Source organism: Euprymna scolopes, chromosome 12 (genome assembly GCF_053919585.1).
Source record: "Euprymna scolopes isolate OS-2025 chromosome 12, ASM5391958v1, whole genome shotgun sequence".
Classification (NCBI taxonomy): Eukaryota; Metazoa; Mollusca; class Cephalopoda; order Sepiida; family Sepiolidae; genus Euprymna; species Euprymna scolopes.
Window position 1 is genome coordinate 95,376,762 of NC_136493.1, and position 10,266 is coordinate 95,387,027.

Consider the following 10,266-nt stretch of genomic DNA (forward strand, 5'->3'; position numbering starts at 1 on the left):
TCACAAAAAGATACACACACACACACACACACACACACACACACACACACACACACACACACACACACACACACACACACACACACACACACACATATATATATAAGAACGTATATACACACACTCACGAACACACACATACGCACACACATATACATTTATATATATACATATACATATATGTATATATATATATATATACATATATGTATATATATATACATTTACACACACATATATATATATATATATATATATATATATATGTACATATATCTATACTATAAAGCTGAATGTCTGTGTGTGTATGTGTGTGTGCGTATGTTTGGTCACGAATAGGCTCCTATATGGTTGACTATTTTAAAAACTGATTACATATAATGATAGAAGATGTATCGAGACACAGGAATGGGTGTGTTTGATCTGGCAGAACGGTGGTTTATTAAAATTGTGGGGTCTGCGTTCGCGCCTGGTCCACAAAGTATGGAATTAAAAAATTTAAAAATAACAAAAAACGTTTACAAGTGCTTTTGATATAGATGTACATAATAATATTTTGATAAGTATGTTTTAACTTAAAAAGGGATGGTATAATAAAATTGTGGGGTCTGCGTTCGCACCTGGCCCCCAAAGAATGGAAATAGGCACAAACTTTAATAAAGACTTTCATAACTATCTGCGTAAGTATACTTTGATAATTATGTTTCAGTTTGAAAGAAATATGGTATGATAAAATTATGGGGTGTTCGTTCGCACCTGACCTCCATAGAATGGAAATATGTCACAAAGTTTAACAAGGTTTTTTAATATAGATCCACAGAATATTGTGATAGGTGTTTCAGTGTGAACAGGTATGGTATAATAAATTATGGGGTTTATCTATTTTATTTTTACTTTCATCATATTTTGCTTTGGTTTTGATACCCCTAAATTCGAAGCTATCTCTTTACAACCCTTCCTTTTCATAACCTATCATACTTTCATAAATCAGAGTCCATTTTCTGTAGGTTGATTTTGGACCCAGTCAACGACGGGTACTTTTGCTAGTATACATATATACATATATATATATGCACATATATACATATATATACATATATATATATATATATACATATATACGTATATATATGCATATATATATACCTATATACATATATACGTATATATATACATATACATATATACGTATATATATGCATACACATATATACGTATATCTATACATACATACACATATATACGTATATCTATCCATACATACACATATATACGTATATATATACATACACACACATATATACGTATATATATATATACATACACATATATACGTATATATACATACACATATATTCGTATATATATACATACACATATATACGTATATATACATACACATATATACGTATATATATACATAAACATATATACGTATATATATACATACACATATATACGTATATATATACATACACATATATACGTATATATACATACACATATATACGTATATATATACATACACATATATACGTATATATATACATACACATATATATGTATATATATACATACACATATATACGTATATATATACATACTCATATACATGTGTACATATATACATGTGTGTGTGTGTATATATATATATATATATATATATATATATATATATATATATATATATATATGCATAAATCTCGTTGACACACCTGTTCCAGTCTGTTAGCTATTTTCTACCTTCCCTCTGTGAAGAAATCTTGATGTTTTTTCTCGCAAGTATAAAGACTTGGTCGGTTAAATTGCTTTGCGTTAGCGTAAAGAAAAAATAATAATGATAATGTTAATGATCATTAGAATATTAATGATAATAGTAAAAATAGTAGCAGTAGTAGTAGTAGTAATAACTTTTAATTATATTAATAATAATAATAATAATAATAATAATAATAATAATAATAATAAATAGATAGATAGATAGATAGATAGATAAACACCTTTAGCTAAATCACTCCTCTTTTTTATTTATTTTTTTTCTTCCTTAGACGATTATAATGCTGAGTATGGGGCAGCCAAACCAGCTGCCAACATTGCCCCGCTTTTTATTGAAATCAACCGAGAGCTCTTTTTAGTATCCTCGCTGTTCCCTTAAGTGCAATTGTCTGGACCTCTTTTGCACTTGGTTCACCAGGAATATTAGTTAGGTAGGACTTCAGGTTCTTCTTCATAAGCCCTGTGGCACCTATGATAACTCGTATAATTGATATCTCCCTAAGATTCCAGTTTCTTTTCATATCATACATGAGACCTTGTTATTCGGTCTGTTTCAGAATGAGATATCAACTTTTATAAGATGATTATTTGGCGGAAAGAAAAAACAAACCAATTATTTTAGAATTTCGAAAGGGAAAACCGTTTCGCACATAAATTTAACGTAAAAGATTATAATCTCTGCGCATTCTAAATTTTTTATGTTGTCTAATCCCTTAAAAATCGAAACAAGTACAGATAGAATATAACATTTTCGCTCGATTGTTGAAATTAATTTGTACATGTTTCTACCAGCGTTAATGAACAATTAATTTGTACATGTTTCTACCAACATTAATGAACAATTAATTTGTACGTGTTTCTACCAGCGTTAATGGACAATTAATTTGTACGTGTTTCTACCAGCGTTAATAGAAAATTAATTTGTATGTGTTTCTACCAGCGTTAATGGACAATTAATTTGTACGTGTTTCTACCAGCGTTAATGGAAATTAATTTGGATGTGCTTCCACCAGCGTTAATGAACAATTAATTTGTACGTGTTTCTACCAGTGTTAATGGACAATTAATTTGTACGTGTTTCTACCAGCATTAATGAACAATTAATTTGTACATGTTTCTACCAGCACTAATGAACAATTAATTTGTACGTGTTTCTACCAGGATTAATGGACAATTAATTTGTACGTGTTTCTACCAGCGTTAATGGACAATTAATTTGTACGTGTTTCTACCAGCGTTAATGAACAATTAATTTGTACGTGTTTCTACCAGCGTTAATGGACAATTAATTTGTACGTGTTTCTACCAGCGTTAATGAACAATTAATTTGTACGTGTTCCTACCAGCGTTAATGGACAATTAATTTATATGTGTTCCTACCAGCGTTAATGGACAATTAATTCATGCGTGTTTCTACCAGCGTTAATGAACAATTAATTTGTACGTGTTTCTACCAGCGTTAATGGACAATTAATTTTTATGTGTTTCTACCAGCATTAATGGACAATTAATTTGTACGTGTTTCTACCAGCGCTAATGGACAATTAATTTGTATGTGTTTCTACCAGCGTTAATGGACAATTAATTTGTATGTGTTTCTACCAGCGTTAATGGACAATTAATTTGTACGTGTTTCTACCAGCGCTAATGGACAATTAATTTGTACGTGTTTCTACCAGCGGTAATGGACAATTAATTTGTATGTGTTCCTACCAGCGTTAATTGACAATTAATTTGTATGTGCTTCTTCCAGCGTTAATGAACAATTAACTAGTACGTGTTTCTACCAGCGTTAATGAACACTTAATTTGTATGTGTTTCTACCAGCGTTAATGAACAATTAATTTGTACGTGTGGTGAGACGACAACTACTATGGAACTACTATGGAAGGCAGTAATTGCAGAAAATGCAGTTAGGGGATTCAGAGTTCCTATCCGTCGCCGTTACCACCTGACGAAGGTCAGAGGAATAGTTGGCCGGAACGTCGTGAAACAACTAAGAAAAGACGAGGATAATAGTCCGTAATAAATAAAAATTAATAAATAATACTCATCTCAATTAATTCCAATTAAATAATATATTTTTTATCTATATTTTTCACTTGTGTCTAAAGCCAAGAAATACCATAAATATTAATTATTTCAGAAGAAGCTGGTGGCAGACAACGACAGTGCCCAACGAAAATTGAAAAAAAAAATCACCCAGAGCATTTTAAATCTTTTGAACTGCCTGAAACATTTAGCAAATATGTGAGACTTGATTCCAAATGTTTCTCATATCTTACATTTCCCCCTTTTGGTTTTCATACATAAACTTCACAGTGTATAAGGATTATTTGATACTGGAGATAATCATAATCGTATCCTATTTCCAAAAGAGGGGAGATATAACACATGAGAAATATTTGGAATCAAGTCTCCTCTGGCTGCTATTTTTAGATCATTTGAGACTACAGCAGGAAGTTTTAGTTTCTGCTTCACACACACACGCACACACACATATATATAAATGATTTTTAAAATACATATATATATATATGATTTTTAAAATATTATTATCCACTGACACGTGTTTCGTCATCTACGTCATCAGAGTGACTAAATCTAGCGAGATTCGAAACGGGAGACCCCCTGTTAAGAAGCATAAACCTCTACCACCAGGCTATATTGCAGGACTGCTGGAATGTATCACGTTTGTTTATGTAGATGTTATTTGTTTTTGTTATTGCGATACTTTTTAGTTTGTGAGAGGCGAATCTATCACCATACTTTCCCTTAAACACGTCAGTTGGACTTTTATTAAGTATAATACTTAACAATTTTTTTTTTTTAATGGAGAGTAGAAAACGCATTGTGGATGCGTTATCGGCAGCTCTCGTTACTCTCGCTTCTCCTTATTTGTCCCTCAGTCCTCATTTTTTAATGAGTGATTTTTCTGACAAAGGGAGAAGAAAAAGCTGTTTGCTAGGTTGGCAGTATTTTGCACGAACAGTTGGCAGAGATGTCGGAAATTTTCTGTTTCTATGTCTATCCTTGTGGTCATGTCACTAGTAAAGGTGCTGGAGGTAAACGTTTTATCTGGGCTGACGTTATCCGCCTGATAGTCAGGGACCCGAACCTTGGATTAACCACTAAGGAGGCTGTCCTATCAGCAGGTGTAAAGTACTGGGGCTGCTGTATTGCCATTTGGTGAATGGATTTTGGACCATGCGGTAGCTTCTGGTAGGGCCTCTCGATGCCATATTAGTGGGTAATTGTTACGGCTTTACCTTATCATGTTCTACAAAAAAAAAAAATTCTTCGTTTTTTTTCTCTCTTAGTTTCCCCTCTCTGTCCTGCTCTAAGCAAATCTGACGACCTAGTCCACAAATTCCCAAAATTCCATCATGACAAGTTTCAAGAAAAAATATACGATTAAACCCGGTTCCCCAACTTCTAACGTAGACCCCCACTACCATGTCGCCTTCTCCAACATCAGGGGTCTACATTCTAACCTCCCAGAGGTTGAAACCCAATTACAGGAGACTAAACCAGACCTTTTATTTTAAGTGAAACTGGCATTGGACAAGCTATTTCCCTAGAAGAGCTCGCAATTAAAGGATACTCTAACTTAACTTCTAAATCTGACCCCCAAGATCTCCATGGGCATGGAATATGTGCCTATATTAAAGATGGCTTTCCATGTGGTAGGGACATCTCCAGAGAAGATCCTAACTTACTCTATATGTGCTTCCAGGTTGCACTAGCTCACACTACTGCATTTATATTTACTCTCTATCGCCCCCACAACAGCGGAGTTACTATCTTTAAAAGCATATCTGAGAAAAGTGACCAAGTCCTATCTGCTTATCCTTCAGCTAACATTCACGTATGTGGAGACTTCAATGTTCACAACGTGGAATGGTTGACCCACTCAAACAAGACCGATGATCATGATTTCTCTATTGCTTATAACATCACTCAGATTGTTCACGAACCCACCCGTGTGCCCAACAATGACGGCCAGTATGCGAGTCTACTAGACCTTTTTCTCACAACTTGCCCTGAACTGTGTTCTGTCTCCTCTTGGATCTTCTGACCACTCTGTGTATCAATTAAGATAAAAATGAAATGTAATAAGTCCCCAGATGTATCTCTCCATCGTACAGTATATCGATACACTAAGGCTGACTGGGATAGCTTCCAAACATTTATATCAGATCTACCTTTGCGTTCCATGTGTAAAAAGGATGTGTCCTCTATAGTATCAGACCTGACGGAATGGTTAATTGTTGGTATAGACCGTTTTATACCCTCGAAAAAGTTCCAGCAAAAACCTAACAGCCAGCCATGGTTCTCTCTAGAATGCGCTGCTGTCATTGTGCACAGAAATCACTTTTTCCACTGCTTCCAATGTAATAGATGTATGGAAATTAAAGCCGATTTCAGGACTGCCAGCAACCATTGTAAGAAAGTAATAAAGAACGCAAGAGAGTTGTATGCTCAGTCCGTAAAGTCCAAAGTAGCTGAGCAGTGACTTGGTTCCCACCAGTTTTGGCAAATAGCAAACAGAATCCTGAACAGAAGCGTGGGCTCTATCCCAACTATCATCAATGGACCTGAGGTAATCTCGTCAGCATCAGACAAAGCCAAACTCTTTGCCAAGAACTTTGCAGCTAATTCTACCCTTTGCGACCAAGGCCGCCAACCCCCAATATTTCCTCCTGTATCAGAAAACATGCTATGTGATATACATATATCTGTATGTGATGTTGCTAAGCTAATCAAAAATCTTGATTCCAGTAAAGCAACGTCTCCGAAAAAAAGGAGAAAAGGGGCACTCTGGTTTGGTCCCAAAATAGTAATTGCCCCAGTATAGAGGGCTTCCCCTCCATTGACTGGGACAAATTACCTTATGTGCAGCATCTGCAGAACAGATACTATACTTTGATCCCGGTCTAATATATATATATATATATATATATATATATATATATATATATATATATATATATATATATATATATACAGGGTGACCCCCCACAAAAAAAAATGTAAAAAAAAAGCTAAATGGAGGCCATCTAGAATATATGCTGTAGAACGGAGAAAAAAAGGCCAAATGTGATGTTTTGAATATAATAAACTAGTTATGACCAAAGTTTCTTTTCATTCAGACAAAACACTAAGAAACGGGGTCTAATTAGAGTTAGGGCCCGTTTTTTTTGGGGGGGGTCACCATATATATATATATATAAATATATATATATATATATATATATATATATATATATATATATATATATATATATATATATATATATATATTAGTTTAAGGCATTGCTTATTGGGTAAAACCAATCCGAGCTCTCCAGCAGTCCAGCACCAGCACTTGACAATGTTTACATTAAGTTTACCTTTAAATCTCGTTTACATTCAGCAGGTGTCGGACGATAGAGTACGAAGTTAAGAGCCGACCGTCAGGTCGGTCATCTAGTTTCGATATACTTACGACACTCAAGAGCTGTTACAAAGCGAAACATTCTGTAGATAACTACCATGGCAGGTTGTTAAAGGAAAGATGCAGAAATAAATAAAAGTTTTGGGTGTGAATAAAAAAGAAGAGGCTCAATAAATAAAGAAATAAATAAATAGATAAAAAATATAAATAAATAAAAATAACAACGTCTTATTAAAAAAAAAAAAGAATAAAAAAAACGGAAAGCAGCTATGAAAATAGATCGACAAAAGAAATAAAAAATTTAATAAAACCAAAAAACACTAGAGATTAGAGTGATAAAAAAAAAAGACAGCAAAGAGAGAGAAAAAAAAACGTTGTTTACGTGAGTGGGCCGAGGGTGTGTGATGAGAATGGGCGAAGAGAGAGAGAGAGAGAGAGAGAGAGAGAGAGAGAGAGAGAGAGAGAGAGAGAAAGAAAAAGAAAGCACAAGAAAACAAACTTTAAAGAAATAAAAACGCACACGCACGCATAGACACAGATATACAAACACGCTCATCATATACATAACGGCACTCCTTCTCGAGCGCTATTATTAATTAATCTCCCCACGAGGTCAAATATCGCAAAACTATATATAACTCTGAGGTGTGATTGGCACAGGGACAGCAATGAGAACAAAATAGAAAAATTACAATAAATCCCACTTATTTGGCACTCCTCTATTTTAGGAGTGCTTGTATTATTTTCTTCTCTTTCTGAAAAAAAAAAAAACCAAAAAAACAAAAAAAACCCACAAAACTTTTGGCTGAACTATCACATGTCGTCAAACATACCCCCCCCCCAAATAACAAAAGAAAAAAACAAACTGCATCTTGATCCTAGTGCGAGGTTTTCGGAGAGCCGAAAGAGGACCGTGAACCCTTAAAACTACATACCCTTATAAAAGGAAGCCTGACGACACCCATCTCCTCTTTTGGTTAGGGTTGAGAGCAACGTTGTTTTCGTGTTGGTCGATATCCTATAACAATAAGAACAAAAATAATAAAATAAAACGAAGAAAAATGTTTATGATGTACGTGCCCATGATAAAAAGAAAATGCATGCACCAAAGCATCACATAAATCGATAAAGTAGTTTATTTTTATTAGTAAAATCAATTTTTAAGCGATTAACGGGAATTCGTTTGAATTACAATAATGTACAAGGCTTGGCCTTCGGGACAAGATCAAAGTGTAGTATCTGTTCTTCAGATGCTGCAGTGCTGCACTTCTATTTCTTGTTCTCTTTCGATGGAGGAGAAATCCTTCACGACTGAGACAATTTTAATTTTTGTACCTTTTCTCCACGTTAAAAAATGACCCTGGTGTCTAACTCTGTCCCGTGGGGAGGCATAGTAAATAGGTACAATAATGTACAAGGCTGATTCTAAATTTTGTTTCTGAAGAACGATTTAAGAGGGCCTTAACCGGAGATGAATTTCAAAATGGTGTCGCCGAACCGTCGATTGTTGTTTAGCCATAAAATTATATTTTATTTTATTTTTAAATAAAACTATTTGGTGATTTTGGCGTATGATATTTTCTTTTAGAGTACGTAAAATCATAACGATTACACATTTTTTTTTTTTTTTTTTTTTTAGGGAGGAGTTATGAACAAGCACCGTTGTTGTTTCTTACCTACACCAACAGCGCGATCTTTTCCGGTTCACGAGTGACGAACAGACAGATATTGTGACAATAAATTATAAAAAGCGAATTGCTTGAATTGGTACCCTTTTTTTCTTTTTTTTTTTCACACTTCGCTGGGATTCACTTTCTTCGTCACTTCAAAAACCCAAGTAAGTTTTCACATGAACGCGTTAACCAAAGTATTTTCAACCAATAAAAGTACTTTCAATCCCTCAAGTAACAAGTCTATGTGCAGGTAATAAGCCGACGCTCCAAACTTCGAGATGCCAATAAAGCGAGGAAATAGATAAAAACGAAAATTCCCAAGCTGGTCGCACATGGAAAGACAAAAGAACGTACGCTCAACAGTCCACGTACCTTTGATCGGGAAGGCAAGCCGGAAAGAACTCAATGACTTACATACAAGCTTTGTTATATCACGCACACATTCTTACTAGCAATAGACAGCCGAACAGAAACGAATTGTTACACATAGCTATACTCGCACTAACAAGAAACAGCGAAAACCACCACACATACACAGTGCCACGCTGCCAAATACTCATATAGCTATTTTACTTATGTACACACATTATTCACATTTTAAATTGTGACTACTTATTCAACTTTCTTCGGCAAATATGTACTGACTAAAAATAACTTGCTTTATTCTTCAAAAAATTTAAATGCAAAATACAATTGCGAATTACTTAGGACTTTTACTCAGTCATGGCTGACGGAACGATAGCATGCCGCCCCCATGGATTCAATAAAAGGTTCGTCCGAAATTCCATGCGGAATCACGAGTTCAACGAAAAGATTTCTCGAGTTAAGCAGGATACACCTAATAAAATTTGGAGGTTACATCGACCGAAACGTTGTGAAAATAACATTCAAGATGAGAACAGTTGCCCGAAGAATCACAATAATATGAATAAAAATGTTTTGTCATGAATTTCGTTTTTCTCAATTTGTCATTTACAAAATTCTGTTCATATTTTAGTTAGCACTCGCTAACTGGTGACCCTTCTATTCTCTCAATGTTTCGTTTTATTTCCATTTTCATATGTATGACTATGACGGACTCTCCCGTCGATTCGACGCATGAGCTTCCGTTACAACAACTAAATTGTTCGGAAATCCACACAGATGAATTGTTTACAGTGGTGAAGTCTTTGTGTAGAATCAACCACACATTTTGGTATTGCTGCTAACCTTTGTCGGTGCAGATGATTACCACATGACACAGTGTACAGTAGACCGCAGGTTTTTTCATCAGAGTTTCTTTTTTCCTATATACATGTTTTAATGAACACTGTGGGTGATACCAACATGGAAATTTCTACGACTCAGCGCTGTATATATAGTGCCTAGCCTTTTCCAAAT

General features: G+C 34.5%; 1 long non-coding RNA gene across 2 annotated transcripts in view; it reads left to right on the forward strand.

Moving 5' to 3' along the window:
- LOC145291427 (uncharacterized) overlaps window positions 1–9,835 on the forward strand; it is a 36,140-nt gene extending 26,305 nt beyond the window's left edge. For both annotated transcript variants that reach the window (XR_013869411.1, XR_013869412.1), the window contains exon 2: window positions 8,853–9,835. This is a non-coding gene — a long non-coding RNA (uncharacterized LOC145291427). The remainder of the gene's footprint in view (window positions 1–8,852) is intronic.
- The last annotated feature ends 431 nt before the right edge of the window (window positions 9,836–10,266 follow it).